The following is a 24,615-nucleotide window of genomic DNA, read 5'->3' as shown; positions in this document are numbered from 1 at the left end:
TGTTTCTGGAAGGAAATGAGCGGCACCGTGTGAAGCCTCGCACCTGTGTAACTCCTCCTATGGGGTCTTTGTCACACTCTAGTACTGTGTCCTTGAAGAGTTTAGCAGCCACACTCTTAGAAGGGTGCTGGGAGATGGTGTTACCCTCTGCAGCCATGTTTAGGGGAGCAGAACCTGAGGCCCACAGTGGGTGAGGTTAGCTCAAGAAGCCACAGAGGCCACCAGAGGGCCACGGACTTTAGGAAAGAAGAGAAGAACAGAGCATCAGGCCTCACAACACAAACCTACCCAGAGCTGGGCGCGGTGGCTCACGCCTGTAATCCCAGCACTTTTGGAGGAGGTGGATCGCTTGAGGTCAGAAGTTCCAGACTAGCTTCGAAACCCCATCTCTATCTCTACTAAAAATACAAAAATTAGCCAGGCATGGTGGTGTGCACCTGTAATCCCAGCAACTCAGGAGTCTGAGGCGGGAGAATCACTTGAACCCCGGAGGCGGAGGTTGCAGTAAGCCAAGGTTGTGCCACTGCACTCCAGCCTGGGTGACAGAGTGAGACTCTATGTCAAAAAAATAAAAAATAATATAAACCTATCCAGAATGACCATGCCGAGGGCTGGCAGCCCGCAGACTTTCAGCCACAGTCCGCGACAGCCGTGGGTCCCTCTGTGGTCAAGTCAGCAGGCCTTGTGGAGGTTGTGGGGTGTCTGTGGTAACTCAGGTAATTATAGAGGTCTGGGGCCAGCCCTGGTTCCTGTGCACATGCTCCAAACCCCTCCCCATCCACTCCCTCGCCAGTCCTCACCTCTCTCCTGGGTCCCCCTTCAGCACCTAAGTCTATACCTAGGGCTGTGGAATTCCCGCTCAAGAGCAACAGAAGCCCCTCTCTGCACCCCCATTTCTGGACTGGATTGTCCACTGAGACGTGCAATGTCTGCATCTCTGACATCTAGAGGCTTCCTCGGGTAGGGCATGGGGATCTCCGTGAGATGTGGGGACTTTCACTGGCCAACAAAGAAATCTACACAGCATCCCTCCCGCCTCCTCAACCTGATGTCCCTCTCTGAATCTGCAGCTTTCGTGCTGTGAAGGTGTCTTTACATGTGAAAGAAATAAATCCCAAGTCTAAGAGTAAATCACCTCATTCACTGGTGAGAAAATGTTCGAGCTGGAGTCCTTCAGAGAGTCCTGGCCAGGCAAGAGGGCCATCAGCTCGCTTCTGCTCAACAGGGGCTCTCAGCCTCAGGACACTCTCAGGCCTGGAATGTCCCCAACACACTCAAGGAGAAACATGTCCTATGCAGACCCATAGGAGGCATCTTTGCCCAGCACAAGGAAGAGCTGGGGTCAGTGGGACCTGTGGATATAGACACATCATATGGAGGGTGGTGCAGGACCAGTGTAGCAGCTCCATGGAGGCCAAGTGTGACTCTGCACCAGGAAGGGGCTGTGATGGCTGGAGGTGCCCAGCAGTGCAGGCGGGGAGTGCCTGGCAGCCGGCGTGGCCAGGTGGAGGCCACCTGCCAAGTGTGCAGTAAAGCAGTTTCCTGAATTTGGTGACAACATGGACTACAGGACTCTAGTCTCTTCCCCCTTTAGGGCTTCACTTCAGTAAGTCTTAAACTTAGGGTGTGGTAGCTCACGCCTGTCGGGAGGCCAAGGCAGGTGGATCACTTGAGGTCAAGAGTTTGAGACCATCCTGGCCAACATGGAGAAACCCTGTCTCTACTAAAAAATAAATAAATACATAAATAAACAAACAAATATTAGCTGGGTGTGGTGGCACACGCCTGTAATCCCAGCTACTTGGGAGGCTGAGGCAGGACAATCGCTTGACCCAGGAGGTAGAGGTTACAGTGGGCCACTACACTCCAGCCTGGGTGGCAGAGTGAGATTCAGTCTCAAAAAAAAAAGTATTAGAGCTTGGTGCGGTGGCAGGCACCTGTAATCCCAACTTCTTGAGAAGCTGAGCTGGGAGGCCCCCTTGAGCCCAGAAGTTTGAGGCCATCCTAAGCAACACTGCAAGACCTTTTCTCAAAAAAATAATACAAACAATAATTCTTAAAAACCAACAATAAGCTGGTTGGGCTGAAATCATGTATTTGTACAACAAACATTAAGCACCTAAATGCACCTGGCTCTGTGCTAAGCTATAAAAGACACAAGCCCCTGACTGAAGGGGTCTACAGCCCAACAAGATGGAGGAATCAATTTCAGTGCAGTGATCAGCACTATGAGGAAGGGAAGTTGTGGAAGACATCAGTGCAGGTTCCCCAACATGCATTATCTTCTTATTTCTCAGCAATGGGACCCATAAACTAGAACTGAAACGTGTGATCCAGAAGACTCTATTTCCCAGCTCCACTGCAGTGAGATGGGCCTGTGTCATTAAGTTCTGTCCGATGGGATATAAGCACAAAATAGTATGTGTAATTTCTATGAAGGGCTCTAGAAGAGAGAAAGTGTGCCTTTCTCCCAACTTTCGCCTTATGCTAGCTGGAATGTGGAGGTGATGGCTGGAACTGGAACAGCTATTTTGGACTATGAGATAGATGGAATTTGTGTGTTGCAAATGACAAAGCACAAAATAGAAGCCTGAGTCCTTGGTGATGGTGGAGCTGTCAGGGCAGCCATGGACAACCTTTTTTAAGCGACTGTTATTTGGGCTTTTCTGCATTCATCACTAACTAAACCTAAAACTACCTTAAAAATAATCTGCAGGCCAGGCAGAGTGGCTGACGCCTGTAATCTCAGCACTTTGGGAGGCTGAGGCCAGTGGATTGCTTGAGCCCAGGAGTTCAAAATCAGCCCGGGCAAGGTGGCAAAACCCCATCTCTACAAAAAAATACAAAAATTAGCTGGGCATGATGGCACCCGCCTGTAGTCCCAGCTACTTGAGTGGCTGAGGTGGGAGGATCAATTGAGCCTGGAAGGTTGAGGCTTCAGTGACCAAGATCATAGCACCGCAATCCAGGGTGACAGAATGAGACCCCGTCTTCAAAAAACAAAAAAAGAAGCTGCTACTTAACACTGCTGAATTGTACACTTAACAATGGTTAAGATAGTAATTTATGACTTTTTAACCACAACTTTTTTTAAAAAGTCAAAGGTCAAATTAATAGAAACAGAAAATAGAATGGTGGTTGCCAGGGGCTGTGGGGAGAGGGAATGGGGAGTTATTGTTTAGTGAGCACAGAGTTTTGGTTTTGTAAGATGAAAACAGTTCCATGGATGGGTGGTGGCGATGGTAGCATAACAGTGCGAATGTACATAATGCCACTGAACCATACACTTTTTAAAAAATAGAGATGGGGTTTTACTATGTTGCCCAGGCTGGTTTCAAACTCCTGGGCTGAAGTGATCCTCCCCTTCAGCCTCCCAAAGTGCTGGGATTGCAGGTGTAAGCCACCACACCCAGCCTGAATCGTACACTTAAAGGTGACTGAGATGGTAAATTTTATATTCAGTGTATTTTATCACAATATTAAATAGATGGAATAAGCCAAGGTACCAGGAAACTCTTTGGGGTGGTTACCTTTATCAAAACTCATCAAACTGTGCACTTAAAATAGGTGAATTTCATTGAATATAAATTACACCTTATCAAAGTGCTATGGGAACACATATGTAGGGCCCTTTTGCCAGGCAAAAGTAGCTTCCCAGAGGAGAAGTCATGAGTAAGAGGGCAAAAAGCAGTCTCTACTATTTTGTAAACTAATTGCAAAAAAAGAAATTTTATGTTATTTCTTCTATACTCTGCAAAATCAGGGAAAAGGGAGAGGAAGCCATCGTGGGTTCAGTCTGAGGACAGGCCTTAGCCCTTCTCTAGGTTAATATACAACTGCTGGTGGATATAACAGCTCTTAGACTTCCCAGCCTCTAGAAGTCTGAGAAATAAATTTCTGTTGTTTATAAGCTGCCCAGTCTGTGGTATTTTGTCATAGCAGTATGAATGAACTAAGGTAACATTAAATAGCGATTTTAACCAAAAATTATGATGATGATATATTGGAGGATGGGAAAAGGTTAAGTGTATGTATTTGGTAAAGCAGAAAATGGGCATATAAGATAGAACCACAGTTCCAATAGCCGGGCGCGGTGGTTCACACCTGTAATCCCAGCATTTTGAGAGGCCAAGGCAGGCGGATCACCTGAGGTCAGGTGTTAGAGACCAGCCTGGCCAACGTGGTGAAACCCCCATCTTTACTAAAAATACAAAAATTAGCTGGGTGCAGTGGCAGATGCCTGTAATCCCAGCTACTCAGGAGGCTGAGGCAGGAGAACCACTTGAACCCGGGAGGTGTAGGTTGCAGTGAGCTAGATCATGCCACTGCACTCTAGCCTAGATGACAAGAGCAAAACTCCAGCTCAAAAAAAAAAAAAAAAAAAAGTCAATAGATCATACTTAACATTGAAAAAATCAAGAAATAGTCCTATATATAATATACTTTATATATATACTTTTATATGTTATATACTTTAGATATATATACTTTATATGAGAGAAATGTTTAAACATAGAAGTAAATAGCAGATGAAATAGCTAGAGTTGAGAGGGTTGCTTTGGGGAGTAAGAATTTAGGATGGGGTAACGGACTGCTTTTACATTATAAAACTAGTAATACTTTTTTGTCCCTATAAATGTTGTGGTTTGCTAAACAATATAAATCAAATATATCTAAATAAATACATTAAATGTTTGGCAAAAAAAAAACCCCGCAGGACTTGCTTACTGGTGGTTTGGATGTTACAGGATTGGATTGAGAGGAAGTGAGAAGGAATCTAGGATGATCCTTGGGCTCTTGCTTGAACAAGTGGATGATGACGACATCTGTTGAGAAAGAAAAGGCTGGAGGAGCATTGCAGTGGGAAAGCAGATATATTAAATCTGTGATGCTCACTAGACTTCCAAATGGAAGCATCAGGGAAACAGCTGGATATCCCAGTCCTGAGCAAGAGGTAAGAGGTCCAGGCTAGAAATAAAAGTATGCTGGAAATTATTATTTGGATGGTAGACATCGACCATGGGACGAGTAAGATCATGCAGGCAGACATGACACAGGAATAATTCTATAATTTTAGGCTCAGACTAGAATCTAAGACAGTCCAATATTTAGGCGTTTGATGGTGAAAAAGGGCCTCCCAAAGTGCCGGGATTACAGGTATGAGCCACCATAGCCAGATTCAATCTACATCTTTTAAATGGGAAATTTAGTCCATTTACATTCAAGGTTATTACTTAAAATAGGTGAGGACTTATTTTTGTCATTTTATTGTTTTCTAATTGTTTTGTATATTATTTGTTCCTTACTTCCTCTCCTATTGTTTATGTCTGGAATTGAGTGGTTTTCTGTAGTGATAAGATTTGACTGCTTTCTCTTTCTTGTTTATATATCAGCTCTACCAATTAGTTATACAGTCAGTTTTGCATGTTTTTATGATGGTGGTTATCGTCTTTTCTTCCCAATGTAAAACTCCACTGAGCATTTCTTATACAGCTGATCCAGTGGTAATGAATTCTCTGTTTTTGCTTATCTGTGAACAATTTTATTTCTCCTTCATTTCTGAAGAATAGCTTTACTGGGTATATATTCTTGCCTGACAGCTTTTTTCTTTCAGTACTTTGCATATACTATCCCATTCTCTCCTGGCCTATAACAGGGTTTCCGCTGGGAGAAATCTATTAGTCTAATGAGGATTCTCTTACATGTGACTTGACATTTTTCCCTTCCTGCTTTAAATTATTTCTTTGTCTTTGACTTTTGACAATGTGACTATAATGTGCTTCAGAGAGGACCTATTTGGGGTTATTTGAGCTTCCAGCACCCGGATATCCATCTCTCTCCTAAGACTTTCGGAGTCTTTCTGCTATTATTTCATTAAATATGTTTTCCTCACCTTTTCTCTTCTCTTTTCCTTCTGAAATGCCCACACTATGAATATTTGTCCACTTAATAGTGTCCCACAAATCCTGTAGGCGTTCTTCTTTTTTTTCCGTTTTGTTTTGTCTGCCTGTGTGATTTCAAAAGACTTGTCTTCAAGTTTAGAAATTCTTCTGCTTGGTCTAGTCTGTTGTTAAGTATCTCCATTGTTATTTTTTATTTCCTTCATTGAATTCTACAGCTCTAGAATTTTTATTGGACCCTCTGTTATATACTCTGTTAAATTTCTCATTCAAATCATGAATTATTTTCCTGATTTCATTGAATTGTCTATTTGTAGTCTCTTGTGTCTCACTGAATTTCCCTACGATTATTATTTCAAATTCTTTTTCTGACATTTCATATATTTCCTTATGATTGAGATCTGTACTGGAGAATTACTGTTTTCCTTTGTAGGTGACATGCCTATCAACAGATAAATGGGTCAAGAAAAACTGGTGTATATACACACAATGGAACACACTGTTTAGCCATTAAAAAAAATTCTGAAATCCTAACTGGGCACAGTGGCTCATGCCTGTAATCTCAGCACTTTGGGAGGCCAAGGTTGGAGCATTTCTTGAGTCTGGAAGTTCAAGACCAGACTAAGAAACATGAGACCCCCATCTCTACAAGAAAATTTTAAAATTATCCGGGCATAGAGGCGCACTCCTTTAGTCCCAGCTACTTGGGAGGCTGAGGTGGGAGGATAACTTGAGACTGGGAGGTAAAGGCTGCAGTGAGCCATGATTGCACTACTGCAATCATGTAGTAGTGCCTGGGTGACAGACCAAAAGTGTCTCAAAAAAAAAAAAAGAAATTCTGTCGTTTGTGGCAACATAGATGAGCTTGGAGGACATTATGTTAGGTAAAATAAGCCAGGCACAGAAAGATAAGTAACACTGTTATCATTCATATGTGGAAGCTACAAATATTGATCCTGTAGAAGTAGAGATTAGAATACTTGTTACTAGAGGCTGGGGAGGGTAGGAGAAATAGGGGAACAGCCAAAGGTTGGTTAATGGATACAGAAGTACAGTTAGACAGGAGAAATAAGTTTTAGTGTTTTATAGCACAATAGAGTGACTACAACCAACAGCAATTGATTGTATTATTAAAATAGCTAGAGGAGCAGATTTTGAATGTTCTCAACACAAAGAAATGATAAACGTTTGAGGTAATGGATATGCTAATTACCCTGATTTATTACATTATATTACAAATATTACACTGTATCCCATAAATATGTGCAATCATTATTTGTCAATTAAAACTAATAATAAAGGCCAAAAATAAAATATAAAAATAAATAAAAATGTAAAAATCAAAATTACAAAATCATGTGCTTCCTTTTCACTAGAAAGGAATTTTCACTAGATATTAAGGTTACTAGGGGTTAAGAATTTTAGGCTAGGTGTGGTGGGTCACATCTGTAATCCTAGCACTTTGGGAGGCCAAAGCAAGAGAATCACTTGAGCCCAGGAGTTTGAAACCGGCCTGGGTAACATAATGAGACTCTGTCTCTACCAAAAAAAAATGTTTAAATAGCTGGGTGCAGTGGCGTGCACCTGTAGTCCCAGCTACTTAGGAGGGTGATGTGGAAGGATTGCTTGAGTCCAGGATGTTGAGACTGCACTTAAGCCATGATCACACCACTACACTCCAGCCTGGGTGACAGAGCAAGACCCTGTCTCTAAAAAACAAATGTTTAAGAATTCTAATTCGCTTGAGCCCAGGAGTTCAAGACCAACCTGTGCAACATAGTGAGACCCCATCTCTACAAAAAATTTTTAAAATTAGCCAGGCTTGGTGGCATGTGCCTGTTGTCCCAGCTGCTTGGGAGACTGAGGTGGGAAGATGGTTTGAGCCCCAGAGGCAGAGGTTCAGTGAGCTGAGATCATGCCATTGCACTCCAGCACGAGACCCTGTCTCAAAGGGGGAAAAAAACCAAAACACTTAGGCACCATGATAAAACCCCTTTTCAACCAAAAATACAAAAAAAAAAAAAATTAGCCCAGCATGGTGGCATACATCTGTAGTCCCAGCTACTCAGGAGGCTGAAGTAGGAGGACTACTTGAGCCCAGAAGGCAGAGGTTACAGTGAGGCAAGATCACACCATTGCACTCCCAGTCCAGGTGACAGAGACTTCATCTCAAAAAAAAAATTAATAAAAAAGAATTGTAATTAATACATGTAATAAAGACTACCAGATGTAGTAAAGATGAAAGAAAATAACTCAGCCGGGTGTGATGGCTCAAGCCTGTAATTCTAGCACTTTGGGAGGCCAAGGCAGGTGAATCACTTAAGGCCAGGAGTTCAAGACCAGCCTGGCCAACATGGCAAAACCCTCTCTCTACTAAAAATAGAAAAAAAAATTAGCTGGGTGTGGTGGCACACACCTGTAATCCCAGCTACTTGGGAGGCTGAAGGACAAGAATCATTTGAACCTGAGAAGCAGAGGCTGCAGTGAACTGCTGAGATTGAACCACTGAATTCCAGCCTGGGTGACAAAGGAAGACTCTGTATCAAAAAAAAAAAAAAAAAAAAAAAAAAAAAAGAAAACAACTGTATATTAAAAATGTAATTTAAAAGTAGGTGTGTTTTCAGCAAGAAAAAGTATGTAAGGAATGTGTTTCCTTTAAAGGAAAAAGAAAATGGTGTTATCTTGAAAACAAGATGATTGTTCCAGAATAATAAAGAAGAAAACAAGTAAGACACAAACTGAACAAATATAGAGAGTTGTAAAAGATCTGCAAGAAAGGGCATATTGAGGAAGAGCAAGATGGCAGAATAGGAGACTCCACTAATTGTCCCCTCCTCCCTGGCAAGGATACCAATTTAACAACTATCTACACACACAAAAAAAGCACCTTCATTAGAACTAAAAATCAGGTGAGCACTCATAGTACCTGGATTTAACTTCATATTGCTGAAAGAAGGGCTGAACAGGTAGGAAAAACAGTCTTAAATCGCTAACGCCATCCCTCCATCCCCCAGCAGCAGCAGCATGGCGTGGAGAGTATTTCTGTGCACTGGGGAGAGGGAGAGCACAGCAATTTTGAAGTACCTAACTCCGTGGTGCCCTGTTATATTAGAAAACAAAACCAGACCAAACTCAGTTAATGCCCACCCATGGGGGGAGCATTTAAAGCAGCCCTAGCCAGAGGGGAATTGCCAATCCCAGTAGTGTGAACTTGAGTCCCTGCAAGCCTCGCCACAATGGGCTAAAGTGCTCTGGGGCTCTAAAGAAACTTGAAAGGCGGCCGGGCGCGGTGGCTCAAGCCTGTAATCCCAGCACTTTGGGAGGCCGAGACGGGTGGATCACGAGGTCAGGAGATCAAGACCATCCTGGCTAACCCGGTGAAACCCCGTCTCTACTAAAAAATACAAAAAATCTAGCCGGGCGAGGTGGCGGGCGCCTGTAGTCCCAGCTACTCGGGAGTCTTGAGGCAGGAGAATGGCGTGAACCCGGGAGGCGGAACTTGCAGTGAGCTGAGATCCGGCCACTGCACTCCAGCCTGGGCGACAGAGCGAGACTCCGCCTCAAAAAAAAAAAAAAAAGAAAGAAACTTGAAAGGCAGTCTAGGCCACAAGGACTGCAACTCCTAGACGAGTCCTAGTGCTGAACTGGGCCCAAAGTCATTGGACTGCGGAGACACACAACTTACTGAGACATGAGCTGGGGTGGCTAAGGGAGTGCTGATACCAGGCAGTTTTAAAAAACTAAAGTTGATGGATATAAAGTCAGTAAAGCCCCTTGGATATTACCAAAGGTCTGACTAAAATATCATATTTTAAAACTTACATAGAATTAATACCTGTGTTGCATTTATATAAATAGATCTACCTTGATGAAACTAGACTTATTCTGTTAAAAAAATTTAACTGTGACTATTTTTTATAAAAATGAGAGTGACTATTAAAAAGACTACACTTCACTAGAAAACTGTAGAGCACCAATTACCAAATTCTAATCCTGTTTATTTTGTTTAAGATTTGTTATCCATCTATAAACTGGATTGAATCCTGAAGTTCTCTAGTTTCATTAAAAACTAAAACTGCCCTTTTCTCAAGTCCTAAAAGCTGAAACTGAATGACTTCAAACTTCAGAAAAAATCACTGCAACAGACCATGTATAGACAACCTTTATGCCTGCTGCTATATGAGTTCAACAGAACACTACCTAATGACACAACCAGCTCTCAAATGCCATCTCCATTCCACCATCTAGATACTTCAAACTCAAATCTATAAATCTTGACCTTCCAGACACAAAGACTAAGGTCATAATTTGCTCCAAATATTAATCTTTGTTTTTCCTTTGTTTTCATAGAATAACAACTTGAATTCTCTTCAAGCAATATAATCTGAAATGAACAATTTAGCCTCAAAAGTACTCCAAAACAGAAGTGCTTGACACCTCACAGTTTAACAAAGAAGAGCTTGTGCTTTTATTGATTTAAAAAAAGTTTTACCAGGGATGGTGGCTCATACTTATAATCCCAGCACTTTGGGAGGCCAAGGTGGGCAGATCATTTGAGCCTAGAGCTTTGAGACCAGGCTGGGCACCGTGGCGAAACCCCATCTCCAAAAAAAATACAAAAATTAGCCAGGTGTGATGGCACATGCCTGTAATCCTAGCTACTTGGGAGGCTGAGGTGGGAGGATCCCTTGTGCCTAGGAGGTCAAGGCTGCAATGAGCCTTGATTGCACCACTGCACTCTAGCCTGGGTGACAGAGTGAGACCCTGTCTCAAAAAAAAAAAAAAAAAAAATGTTGTTTCTATGTCAATAAATTAGAAATTATTGCCCCACAGGATAACTGGAAAGCCACATAAAGGAGAATGAAACTGAATCCTCATCTCTCATCTTAAACAAAAAACAACTCAAGATGGATCAGGGACTTAAATCTTAAGACCTGAAACTATAAAAATTCTAGAAGATAACACTGGGGAAAAAACCCTTCTAGACATTGGCTTAGGCAAAGACTTCATTACTAAGAACCCAAAAGCGAATGCAAAAAAAACAAAGATAAATAGGTGGGACTTAATTAAACTAAAGAGCTCCTGCACAGCAAAAGGAACAGTCAGCAGAGTAAACAGACAACCCACAGAGTGGGAGAAAACCTTCACAATCTATACATCCAAAAAAGGACTAATATCCAGAATCTACAGGGAACTCAAACAAATTAGCAAGAAAAAAACAAACTATCCCATCAAAAAGTGGGCTAAGGACATGAATAGACAGTTCTCAAAAGAAGATATACAAATGGCCAACAAACATATGAAAAAATGCTCAACATCACTAATGATCAGGGAAATGCAAATTAAAACCACAGCGTGATACATCCTTATTGTTGCAAGAATGGCCATAATAAAAAAATAATAGATGTTGGTGTGGATGCGGTGATCAGGGAACACTTCTACATTGCTGGTGGGAATGTAAACTAGTACAACCACTGTGGAAAACAGAGTGGAAATTCCTTAAAGAGCTAAAAGTAGAACTGCCATTTGATCCAGCAATCCCACCACTGAGTACCCAGAAAATAAGTCATTATACAAAAAAGATACTTGCACACACGTTTATAGCAACAGAATTCACAATTGCAGAAATATGGAACCAACCCAAATGCCCATCAATCAACGAGTGGATATATATGATGGAATACTACTCAGTCATAAAAAGGAGTTAATGGATTTGTAGCAACCTGGATGGAACTGGAGACTATTATTCTAAGTGAAGTAACTCAGGAATGGAAAACCAAGTATCACATGTTCTCACTCGTAAGTGGGAGCTAAGCTATGAGGATGCAAAGGCATAAGAATGATACGATGGACTTTGGGGACTCAGGGAAAAGGGTGGGAGGAAGGTGAGGGATAAAAGACCACAAACTGGGTTGAGTGTACACTGCTCAGGCGATAGATGCAGCAAAATACCGCAAGTCATCACTAAAGAACTTACTCATGTAACCAAATACCACCTGTTCCCCCAAAAACCTATGGAAATAAATTGTTCAAAAAAGGAATTATTGCCCCCAATTCAAAGGATCTTAAACAAATTTAAGTTCCTCATCAGATAGGTGTGGTCTACCTGATCCACTGATTTATTTAATTGGTTAACTCTTGGCTTTTTGTATTTTTAGTAGAGACAGGGTTTCACCATACTGGCCAGGCTGGTCTTGAACTCCTGAGCTCAATGTCTGCTCCAGAGAATTTTTCAATTCTTGGCTGTTATTCTCCTTATAATCATGATTTCCAGCTCTGTAGTCCATTGTATCCTCTCAAGGGGTTTGAATGCTTTCCAGCAGCATTCAGGTGTGAGACCCTAACCACTCACACATCAAATAATTGCTATCAGGATTAGACAATTAGAAGAACTCAACAACCCCACCACTCAAGCCTATGATGACTCTGCAATTGCAGATAATGATGACTACCTGACCTTCCATTCCAACGCAACTGTTGAGAGTGACATCTACACGATTCTTTGTTCCAGTAACTAGTCAATAATGGTAACCTGGTTACCGAGAGTAATGCTATACTGTTTGGTCATACTCTCAGCTTGCTGGGAGAATGACCAAAAGCGGGGAACTGTTAAAGTAAATTTAAAGGGGTACTAGGCCTGAAGAATTCCTGAGCAGACAAAACCAGTGAGGCTTCGTAACGAGACCTAAACCTTGCTTGATTTGCAAACATAAGTGGAACTTGACGTTTTTCTTATAAATGCCTATATTAAGGAAAAACAAATCATAAGCTCAACCAGTCAGAAATAGCCAACACACTTATACTATATAACCAAGGACTTTCCAACAGGATAGGCCAAATAAGGCAATTGTATAATTGCAACCAATCAAATAATGTATTGATTTTGTTTCTGCATTTACCCCATAAATACTTGCCCCTGATGGCTTGCCGCCAGAACAGACTTCTTCAGTTCGGTGTTTGCCAATTCATCAATTGCTTCTTACTCAAATAAACTCAAAAATATTATCATGCCTCAGATTTTTCTTTAACGCAAAGAATTAGGGGCCACACACCTGCAGCCTGAGGAATTGGAGTCTACCAACAACCTGAATGAACTTGGAAGTGGATCCTTGCCCCAAGCCTCCAGACATGAGTCCAGCCCAGCTGACACCTTGATTTTGGTCTTGTGGGACCCTGACCAGAGAACCAGCTGAGCCCACCAGGACTTCTGACCTGTAAGATAAGAAATAGATATTGTCCAAGTGCGGTGGCTCATACCTGTAATCCTAGCACTTTGGGAGGCTGAGGCAGGAGGATTGCTTGAACTAAGGAGTTTGAAACCAGCCTGGGCAACATATGAGACCTCATCTCTATCATTTTTTTAAAAAATAATAATAAAATAAATGGGTATTGTTTTTTAGGCACTAGATTTTGGGGCATGTGTTATACAGCAATAGAAAACATGGTGGGAAAATAAACGAACCAGGGAAACATAATAGAAATGCTGGGCAGTGCTGAGTATGTCCATCTGAGGTCTGTGGTCGTGAACATAAAGTGGACCTAATCAGGTGATCTGTATCTTCCAACTGCATGAGTGCAAGCACAGGGAGGTGGAGAAGATGGCTTCAGCAAGGGTCCAGGTGTTTCTGGGCAAGAGCAGTAGAGAGAAGGAGGGGCAAAAAATGAAGGAAGTTGGCAAAGGAGAGAGTCTAATGAGGCATTGTAGAGTCTGCTGTGTAAGGATGTGAAGATGCTGGCAGGTGGGCAGATGACCCACAATGAGAAAGCGACTCAAGAGGTCCAAAGTGGCAGGCCAGAGAGCTGGAAGGATCGTCCACATGGCTGCAGACATCCCAAGATGACGAAGGAGAAGGGCAGAGAGGAAGACAATGGGCCAGGAGCCAGTTGTAAAGGAGATGAAGTTCCCTGAAGCCAGCAGCTGCCAGCAACAAAAGATGGCGATACCAAAACCAGACACCAGGAGCTCCAGAGAGCAGGGCTGCTTACCGGAAGAGAGGTAAGCAAGACACTTATCCCCATCACCTGTCAATGTGACCGCACCTGGAAACGGGCTCTGCAGGTGGAATCAAGTTAAGATGAGGTGGGCCCTAATCTAATGACTAATATCATAAAACAAGGGAAAGTTGGACACAGGGGAACAGCAGACAGAGAGAAGAAGGCCATGTGAAGATGGAGGCGGAGATTGGAGTGATGCAGTCACAAATCAACAAACACCTGAGGCTCCAGAAACTGGAAGAGGCAAGGAAGGATCTCCCCTAGAGGCTTCAGAGGGAGCATGGCCCTTCTGACACCTCGATTGCAGACTTCCAGCCTCCAGAACTAGGAGAGAATGAAGCTGTCATTTTAAACCACCTGGTCGTGGTAATTTGTATGGCAGCCCATGCAAACAAATATCCCACCTCCTGACTCTGTGGCATGTGAGGGTAAGAGAAAAGCAGGCTCTGTTTCAGAGGGCTTCAGGGGGAATAATGTCCTTAGGGGAAAGTGAGTTTCACTTAAGCCAAGAAAATCAAGAGAAGCTTTGGAGGAGGGCTTGAGGACAAAGTGGGGCTTGCTCAGCCCAGAGCAGTGCCAAGGCCATGAGAGGGTGCAGGGGGAGAGGAAAGGGTGAGGCCTGGCTCAGATAAGGAGATGCAACAGGAGAGACACGAGCTGTGGTGATTATGGATTACCTGGGCTCTCCAGACTCATAGGGACTGAGATGGACAGGGAGGACCCGTATGACAGTCAAGTGAGACAGTCACTGAGAGGACAGGTAATCCATTTACAGTACAGGCCTGATACTTTTTCCACCATACTTTCCATGTGGGAGTCGCTGCACCTTCTGTGGTGTGGTCACCTGCAGAGAGGGGCCGTGGCACGGTCAGGAGACTGCACCCTCCTGCTGCAGGGCCTTCTGGGGCAGCTCCACCGTTAACTCAGTTGTGACTCAGCCTCTTTGATCCTCTGTGATCTCTGATGATGGCAGCCATCATCAGCCCAGACTACTCTGGGCTCAGACTTTGGAACTTTACAGCTTTATACTTTCCTGCCATCCATGTTGCTGTACAATATGGTAGCCACTAGCTATATGAGACTAAACTTAAACCAATTAAATTTACATACATTTAAAATTCAGTTCCTCAGTCACACCAGCCACATTTCAAGTGCTCAGTGGCCACATGAGACTAGTAGTTGGCGTCCTGGATAGAGCGGAAATCATTTTCCGTCATCACAGAAAGTTCTATTGGACAGCGCTGGACTAGACGGTGCATATGGGGTGTCTGAAGCACTGCCTTCTCAAGGCAGAGCTGCTACGTGCTCGCTGCACTCATGTAGGGAGGCGGAACAAGAGGAAGGGCCCTTGTAGGAACCTCTCTGCCTGGCTCCCTGAGACAAACGTCAGCTTACCTTCAGCCCAGGAATGCTCAGAACGCACCCCCACCTCAGAGTCCAGGACACAGCGCCATGAGGCCCGAAGAGAGGGAGGTTTTTCTTTTTTTTTCTTTTTTGAGACAGAGTCTCGCACTCTCTGCCAGGCTGGAGTACAGTGGCGCGATCTGGGCTCACTGCAAGCTCCGCCTCCCGGGTTCACGCCATTCTCCTGCCTCAGCCTCCCAAGTAGCTGGGACTACAGGCGCCCGCCACCACACCCGGCTAATTTTTTGTATTTTTAGTAGAGACAGGGTTTCACCGTGTTAGCCAGGATGGTCTCCATCTCCTGACCTTGTGATCAGCCCGCCTTGGCCTCCCAAAGTGCTGGGATTACAGGCATGAGCCACCGCGCCCGGCCGGAGGTTTCTCTTTACAGCTAGCCCAAGGCCCACCACTTCCACCATTCCTTATTTCCTGCCTCAGCACAGCTGACAGCAGAAGTCCACTTCCTCCAGAGGAGCACGGACATCACACAGGCACAGCGCCCCTACCCCAGCAAACCACTCACGTGCTCACAGCACATGTCAAGTCAGAACATCCAGAAATGTCTATCGGGTCCCTACGTCTAGAGACCACCCAGTTCCTTCTCACCTCTGGCTCTCTGACGAGGCAAAGCCCTCCCTAGCCCTCTCTGTCTTGCTCCTCAGCTCCTGTGAACACCTGCTGGGCCAAGCCCTGGCAACAGTGTTCCACACAGCGCACTGAACACTCGGGGAGAAGAAACGCCTCTCTCCCCCATCACCGTCTAAAAAGTAAGAAGCCACAAAAACACAATTCCCACTCACGCATTTAACATTCTGCGCTCAGATCACTGGTGGATATGGCTTTGGCTTTGTACTTAGGAAATAAAGCCGTTTGTAGTGATTTTCCCAAAGCAAAGAACAGTCACCCCCAAGAAGAACTGAAAAACCGAAGTCTCTTCCTCTAGAAAGTGAAAAGTGCTTGCTTTTTTTTTTTTTTTTTTTTTTTTGAGACAGGGCCTCGTGTCATCCAGGCTGGAGTGCAGTGGCATGATCAAGGCTCACTGTAACCTCTTCCTTCTGGGCTCAAGTGATCCTTCCACCTCAGCCTTCCAAGTAACTGAGGCTACAGGCCTGTGCCACCACTCCTGGCTAATTTTTTGTAAAGACAGGGTTTCTCCATGTTGCCCAGGTTGGCCTCAAACTACTGGGCTCAAGCAATCCACCCACCTCGGCCTCCCAAAGTGCTGGGATTATAGGCGTGAATCACCACTCCTGGCTGCAGCCTTTTTTTTTTTGAGATGGAGTCTGGCTCTGTTGCCAGGCTGGAGTGCAGTGGCACAATCGCGGCTCACTGCAACCTCTGCCTCCCGGGTTCAGGTGATTCTCCTGCCTCAGCCTCCCAAATAGGTGTGACTACAGGCGCCCGCCACCATGCCCAGCTAATTTTTTGTATTTTTAGTAGAGATGGGGTTTCACCATGTTGGCCAGGATGGTCTTGATCTCTTGACCTTGTGATCCACATGCCTCGGCCTCCCAAAGTGCTGGGATTACAGGTGTGAGCCACCGCACCCAGCCTGCAACTTTTAAATAGTTTTTCCTGCTTCCCCTTACCAAGGTTTTGAAAATCATAGGATCTAATCTCAAGCCAGGTCCCCCAAAAGCTGTTTTGAAGACCATGATGGGGCCAGTGAGAGCAATAACTGGAAATCCTCAAATCAGAAGGTATTGGATGTCTGGATTAACAACTTGACCCAAAGAGAACATCTAACTATACATCATCTGCATCAAAACAAACTGGATTTACGAGAATGGTAACTGCAGGGAAATCCTAAAAACATTAAATCACCCAGGGATACGTGGAAATTACACAATACACGCTACTGCTAATTTCAGATCTGTTGTTGAAAATTTATTTACTGTGCAAAATTTTAGTTGTGATTTTAGTGAAGAGCGAGTATTTATCAGGCATTTCATAGGTCATTCAGTTTTCTGAATCTTATCTTTTATCAAGAATCTTCACCTGCAAAACCTCCCACTGTTTCAGCAACCTAACCCTGTGATTAGGAAGGGAATACTCTCAAACCAGGAGAAGTATAACAATAAAACCCCAAACTACGACAGAAGCAATGTGGGTGAAAAGGGGGAAACTTGGGGGGGGGGGCTAAAGATGTAGAATCCATGGCCCCCACTGGATATAGGGAATATGATGACATCTTACAATATTATTCGTAGTTTCTTCCCCTTCTCCCCTATAACCTCACTTTGAGCAGCCCAGCTTTTGTGCTGATGCCTTAGTGAAAAGACACAACAACAAAAACGAGGGGAAATGGAAAGCCACTTCTGACTTTTGAATTTCAATCGCCTAGGCAGGTCCTTAGGAAAACAGAAAGGACCCCCAGTCTGGATAGAAGATGTGCAGGAAATATTCTGGATAAAGCAAGGCCTCGCACTGATTTCACCCCAGTTCCATGGCACGAGCACAACTCACAGGCAAGAGCCAACGGGAATGCAGTGACTGCACAGACAGTGGTAGGTTCTGTCCTCAGGCACCTGAGTTCAGAAAGACAGCAAAACCCCCAAGTAGGTTTTCGAGATCTGATGGCAGTGGAACCCCAGACCTAAGGAGACAAGACCCCCAAAAGAAGACATAGCTGCAGAGTGCAGCCTATTGTGGAGGCAGCTTGAACCACGGACAGTGCCACACTGTCTCATGCTACTCCAGGGCATGGGAGCAGCAGAATGAACCCTGTGTTCAAGAGCAACTGAGAGGTAGCACAGAGACACCAGACCTAAAGAGGCCATGCAAGCAGGAGCCAGGCAGAAGATATGTCAGAGGACTCTGGGTGACCACTTAATAACAGAACCCACTTCCGCCAGTGCTTTGGCAAAATATATACATAAGAGACACCCTCCCAGAATTAAGGCAATCCCTGGAGAGAGGGGAGATTCCACCAATGGATTAAAATTAAGCATCCAACATTCCAGGAGAACAGGAGCTGGCTCAGAATAGAAACATAAGAGCCAGGCACTGTGGCATAGATCTGTAATCCCAGCTACTTGGAGGCTGAGGTCAGAGGATCCCTTAAACCCTGGAGTTCGAGACTAGCCTGCGCCACATAGCGAGACTCAGTCTCAGAAAAATAAAAAAAATGTGTAAAAAAAAAATTACAAATGTAGTTATACAAAAACAATGTTATATTTATGCTCCCACATATCTGAGTCTGTAGAATAAGTTAATACCACTATAAGAATCAAGGGACTGTGGCCAGGCGCAATGGCTCACATCTGTAATCCCAGCACTTTGGGAGGCCAAGGCGGGTGGATCACCTGAGGTCAGGAGTTCGAGACCAGCCTGGCCAACATGGCAAAACCCCATCTCTACAAAAATACAAAAATTAGCCGGGCATGGTGGCAGGTGTCAGTAATCCCAGCTACTCGGGAGCCTGAGGCAGGAGAATCACTTGAATTGGGAAGGTGAAGTTTGCAGTGAGCCGAGGTCGCGCCACTGAACTCCAGCCTGGGCAACAGAGCAAGACTCCATCTCCAAAAAAAGAAAAGAAAAAAGAATCAAGGGACTGAGAGAAGCTAGAAACTACCAAATTTCTGGCCAGGGAACTGGACAGATGGTGGGGCCATTCATGGATGTGGGGGAATAAAGAAAGGGGGCAAACTGAGTGAAAAATGCTGAGTTGAAGGTTTGGGCATGTCAAGGCTGAGATGCTGATGAGGCATCTAGGGATGTCAGGAGGCAGGTGGATAATTATGACTGCTGCTCAGGAATGAGGCCTGCTTGAAAATACAGATTTTTTGCATCATCAGCCTATACAAATAGCACCTGACAGATGAGTAGTAGCTCCGAGTGATGACCTTACATACTCAGTATGAGCCAGGCATTGTTGTAAGCTTTTTATGCCTACTGACTCATTGGATCCTCAGATGAGAACCCTGTGAAGCAGGTATTACTACTATGTTGGGTTTTGTTTGTTTGTTTGTTTGTTTGTTTGTTTGTTTTTGGGACAGAGTCTCGCTCTGTTGCCCAGGCTGGAGCATGGTGGTGTGATCTCAGCTCACTGCAAGCTCCGCCTCCCAGGTTCACACTATTCTCCTGCCTTCAGCCTCCCAAGTAGCTGGGACTACGCCACCACGCCTGGCTAATTTTTTTGTATTTTCAGTAAAGACAGAGTTTCACTGTGTTAGCCAGGATGGTCTCTATCTCCTGACCTCGTGATCCGCCCACCTCAGCCTCCCAAAATGCTGGGATTAGAGGTGTGAGCCACTGCGCCCAGCCTATCTTTCTTTTTTAAGTGGCGATGTCTCCTTACGTTGCCCAAGCTGGACTAGAACTCCTGAGCTCAAGCCATCCTCCCACCTCAGCCTCCCAGGCTGCTGGGACCACAGGCACATGCTACCATGCCCAGCCTCACTTTGGTAAATATATGAAGAAACGGATATAAATGTTTCAGGTCTCACAGCTAGGAACCAGAGAAATCAGAAGTTATCCCAGTAAATCTACAACCTGCACATATAACAGCCACTGTGCTATACTCTGCCTTAAAGGAGGATAAAGGAACACCAGGGGAAAAGGAGAATGAGGAGGTGACGGCTGTCAGGAGGAAAACCAGAAAAGCAGTGTGTCCACAAAACCTAAAGGAGGAGACAGCTGAGGGAGGAAATGGTTGGAGGTATCAGATTTGTAGGTGGTCAAGTGACTGATTACAACTAAAAAGTGCCCATTGGAATTAGCGTCTAGATCAGTGATGATGCCTAACAGAAGTGTCCTGAGATTAGAGGGAGAGCAGACATGTTGCGGATGCTGCATAGACTAGGAGGTGGGGAAATACAGCATGCACAACTCTGCCAAGAAAATTGGGAAGAGGGGAGAGCTAGAACCTAAGTTAAAGATTTTCATTTTTTAAAGAGGAAGGGTGTGGAGCCTTTTACACGGCAAAGGAAAAGTCAGTAGAAAATGGAAGTTTTAAAGAGATAGGTCTCCAAACATGTGCAAGCAATTGTGAGTGGGATGTGATTGGAGACACTTTCAAGTCATGATTTCTAACCTCAGCTGGGCCCCTGATGCTGCCTGACAACCACACTGCATTTGTGGGAATTCGAGTCCAGTCACTGCCCCACTCTCTCACACAGCAGTTCTCAAAGGGTCATCCCCATACAGGCGACTGCAGCATCACCTGGCACTTGTTAGAAATGCAGATTCCTGGGCCCATCCTAGACCTACTGAATCAGAATGTCTGGGGGAAGCGAGGGCTTTTTTTTCTTTCTTTTGAGATAGCATCTCACTCTGTAGCTCAGGCTGGAGTGCAGTGGCACGATCACAGCTCATTGCAGCCTTGACCTCCCAGGCTCAAGCAATCCTCCCATCTCAGCCTCCTAAGTAGCTGGATCACAGGCGCACACCACCACACCCGGCTAATTTTTTTTATTTTTTGAAGAGACAGGGTCTCTCTATGTTGCCCAGATTATGGGAGGGCTTTAATAGGCTCTCTAGGTGGTTTTGGTACACACTAAAGTTTGAGAATTACTGCTCTCAGTGACTTTTTTAGAACTCCTCCTCCAGGTTCAAACTTCTAAGCCTTTCCCTTCATCCTCACAGTCAGCTGACCCTGCTTCCTAATTCACAAAGAGGAAAAAAAAAGGCCACGAAGAGATAATATCCACCAGCTTCCCCTACATCAATCCGCCTTCCCACATCTGTGCCCAAATATCATGCCTTCTCTCTTTTTACTTTGCATGAGCCATCAGTCCTCTAACCGAAGCCAGCCCCTCTGCTTCTGGACTCTGTCCAGTCCCTTCTCCCCTCATCAGGGACATTTCTCCAGAAGTTCTCCTCACTCCCCACTGCATTGTCAATTTTCACTCTCTACTGGCTCTTCCCCATCAGCATATAACATATAACTATTTTTTCCCACTTAAGAAGTTTTCTTGACCTCACTTCTCCTTTTAGCTCCCAGCCAATTTCCCTCCTTCCTTTACAACAAAACTCCTCCAAAGAGTTGCCTCCAAAGAGTTGTTTCCAGCCCTCTCCTCCCATTCTTTCTTAAACTCATCAGCGATCAGACTTTTACCCCCACCACTCCACCAAAACTGTTCTTGTCAAAATCACCAATGACCTTCAATCTTTGCTCTATATACTTTCCAGTGGGGGGGCAAGGGAGGGACAAAACATAAAACAAAAAAATCAATCAATCAATCAATTCTCAAACTCATCTTACTTACTTTACGGGCCACATTTGACACAATTGACCTTTCCCTCCTCCTCGGTAAGTTTCCTTCTCTTGGCCTTCAGCATACCACCATCTCTTGGGGTTTTTTTCCTCACTACACTGACCCTATGCCTCCGTCTCTCTGATGGTTCCAGCTGATCTCAAGCTCATATTGGAGAGCTCCAGAATTTAGTCCTTGCACATCTTTTCTATCTACACTTGCTCCCTTGGTAATTCTTCTCATCTCCTGGCTTTAAATAACTTCCATATGCTGATGACTCTCAATCTTTTATCGCCAGCCCAGACCACACCAAACTTACACATGCAGCTGCTTTCTTGACATCTCCATTTGGATGCCTAGGAGACATACGTTTTTTGTTTTTTTGTTTTTTTGAGGCTGTGTCTCGCTCTGTCATCCAGGCTAGAGTATAGTGGCACCATCTCGGCTCACCGAAACCGCTGCCTCCCAGGTTCCAGCGATTCTCTTACCACAGCCTTCCCCTTCTCAGTTAAAGTTCAGGTGAAAAATTCCTCCCTCCTCCCCACACTGCCTAATCCATCAGAAAATCCTGTTAGTCCACATTTAAAATACTTCTAAAATCCACCACTTTGCATCACCTCTCCTGCTACCACACTAACCAGACGCTCACAATGACCTCCTAAATGGTCTCCTGTTTCTGCTCTCTTCAGCAATGGTCTCGCGCTTCTGCTGTCTTCAGATCTGTTCTCTACACAGTAGCGAAAGGTAGGAGCCCTGTCCCTCCTCTGCTCAAAACAAGCTCGTCCAACCCGCAGTCTGCGGGCCATATGCGGCCCAACACAAATTCATAAACTTTCTTAAAACATTATGAGGTTTTGCCCGGCCCAGTGGCTCACGCCTGTAATCCCAGCACTTTGGGAGGCCGAGGTGGGCAGATCATGAGGTTAGGAGATCGAGACCATCCTGGCTAACACAGTGAAACCCCGTCTCTACTAAAAATACAAAAAATTAGCTGGGTGTGGTGGCAGACGCCTATAGTCCCAGCTACTTGGGAGGCTGAGGCAGGAGAATGGCGTGAACCCGGGAGGCAGAACTTGCAGTGGACCAAGATTGGGCCACTGTACTCCAGCCTGGGCGACAGAGCGAGACTCTGTCTCTTAAAGAAAAAAAAAAAAAAATGAGGATTTTTGGTGATTTTTCTAAAGCTCATCAGCTATCTTTAATGTTAAGTATATTTTATATGTGGCCCAAGACAATAATTCTTCTTCCACCATAACCCAGGGAAGCCGAAAGATTGGACACCCCTGTTTCAAAACCTTTCAATAGCTCCATAAAAGCCAAAGTCCTCAGAAAGGCCTTGGGAACATGCAGGTTGGGTCCTTCCCTTACCTCTCTGATCACATCTCCCACTCTTTCCCTATCTTTCTCTCTCTTCACTCCAGCCACATTGACTTTGTTCTTCCTCGAAAGTGGCAGGTCGCTCTCACCTCAGGACCTTTGTTTTTACTCTTCCCTCTGCCTAGAAGATTCTTTCCCCACATTTACATGTGGTTCACGCCTAGCCTCCCTCAGGTCACTTGAATGTTACCTTCTCCAAACACACCTCCTCCTTGCTTGATGTGCCCCCATAGCTCTTAGCCCATCTAACATATTACGTATTCTACTTATTTATTGTCCTGCTTCTACTAGAATGTAAGCTCCCTGAGGGCAGGGATTGTGCCTGTTTTGTTCCCTGCTATATCTCCAGTTTCTAGACGAGTGACTGGCATGTCCAATATCCATCTGTAAAATGAAGTGATGGAATGAGGGCCCTAAGGAAATATAACATGGTGAAACCCCATCTCTACTAAATACAAAAAATTAGCTGGGGCCGGGCCAACTGGCTCACGCTTGTAATCCCAGCACTTTGGGGGTCTGAGGCTGGTGGATCACCTGAGGTCAGGAGTTCAAGACCAGCCTGACCAACACAGTGAAACCCTGTCTCTACTAAAAATACAAAAATTAGCGAGGCATGGTGGTGGGTGCCTGTAATCCCAGCTACTCGGGAGGGTGAGGCACAAGAATCACTTGAACCCAGGAGGAGGTTGCGTGAGCTGAGATTGTGCCATTGCACTCCAGCCTGGACAACAGAGCAAGACTCTGTCAAAAGAAAAAAAACAGCCGGGTGTGGTGGTGCGCAACTGTAATTCCAGCTACTTGGGAGGCTGAGGCAGGAGAACTGCTTGAACCCAGAGGTTGCAGTGAGCTGAGATCATGCCATTGCACTCCAGCCTGGGCAACAAGAGCGACATTCCGTCTCAAAAAAAAAAAAAAAAAAAAAAAAAAAAGTTGAAATCGAGAAGGGAATCGTCTTGGACAAGAACAGGGGTGCCTCTTTCATTGCTCCTGGTAAGAATGGATTCAGACATGTTTGCAGGTAGAAATTTAAGTATTCTCCTCCTGATTGCATCTGATTTCTCTGGGAAATAGAAGAGAAGGAAGGACTTGAGGAGAGTAACAATGGAGAGAGAGATCTAGGGTGAAGATGGGAGGCGTTAAGGGCACCTGCAAGGGTTGATGGAGCAGCTGAAGTTGAAAACTTGGATTTGCCTTGGTACCCAGCTACCTGGTTGTGCAGTTTTCCTCATCAACATCGGGGGAGTGGGGAGAAGGTTACACAAAAGTAATGGGAGGGGCAAAAATTCAAGTTTTGTCTCGGCTTTTTCTTGAAAAGACCAAAGAGAATTCCTTCCATTGACTCAGTGCCTCCGTTTACCCACTCGGGCACTCATCACTAATCACTGGTCCCATGGAAGTAAAATGAGCGGTGAGTGTCTTTGAGAGTAAAGAAAAAGAGAAGAGGCTGAGGAACAGGGCCTCCCCCAGTCCGGTGAGAAGGGCAGTGGGGGATGTTTAGCCTTCCCTAAAAACTGGAAGTTGATATGCCCCGGGGCTCAAGTTCCGAGCCTTCTCCCATGACCCCTCTTCTTTCCCAATACCTTCCAGCTGCCCCGTCGTGTGACATTCCAGTCCACCTCTGTTCCTGCTCCACCCCCTCCAAACTCGCGCGCTTTTCCTCCACGTGGTTCTCTGTGTATATCGGTTGCCTGGGAGACCCCAGCCGGGCCGGGCTCTAATGACGCCACAATAGGAACAAGCCA

At 44.9% G+C, this 24,615-nt stretch overlaps 1 long non-coding RNA gene across 1 annotated transcript in view; it reads right to left on the bottom strand.

The window, feature by feature from the left end:
• LOC140712963 (uncharacterized) overlaps nucleotides 1–24,579 on the bottom strand; it is a 118,095-nt gene extending 93,516 nt beyond the window's left edge. Inside the window, exons 1-2 of the long non-coding RNA XR_012094831.1 lie at nucleotides 24,454–24,579; nucleotides 8,827–9,000 (exon numbers count right to left, since the gene is read on the bottom strand). This is a non-coding gene — a long non-coding RNA (uncharacterized lncRNA). The remainder of the gene's footprint in view (nucleotides 1–8,826; nucleotides 9,001–24,453) is intronic.
• Nucleotides 24,580–24,615: the final 36 nt, after the last annotated feature.

Source organism: Chlorocebus sabaeus, chromosome 1 (assembly GCF_047675955.1).
Source record: "Chlorocebus sabaeus isolate Y175 chromosome 1, mChlSab1.0.hap1, whole genome shotgun sequence".
Taxonomy (NCBI): Eukaryota; Metazoa; Chordata; class Mammalia; order Primates; family Cercopithecidae; genus Chlorocebus; species Chlorocebus sabaeus.
This window is presented reverse-complemented; position numbering and strand designations above follow the sequence as displayed.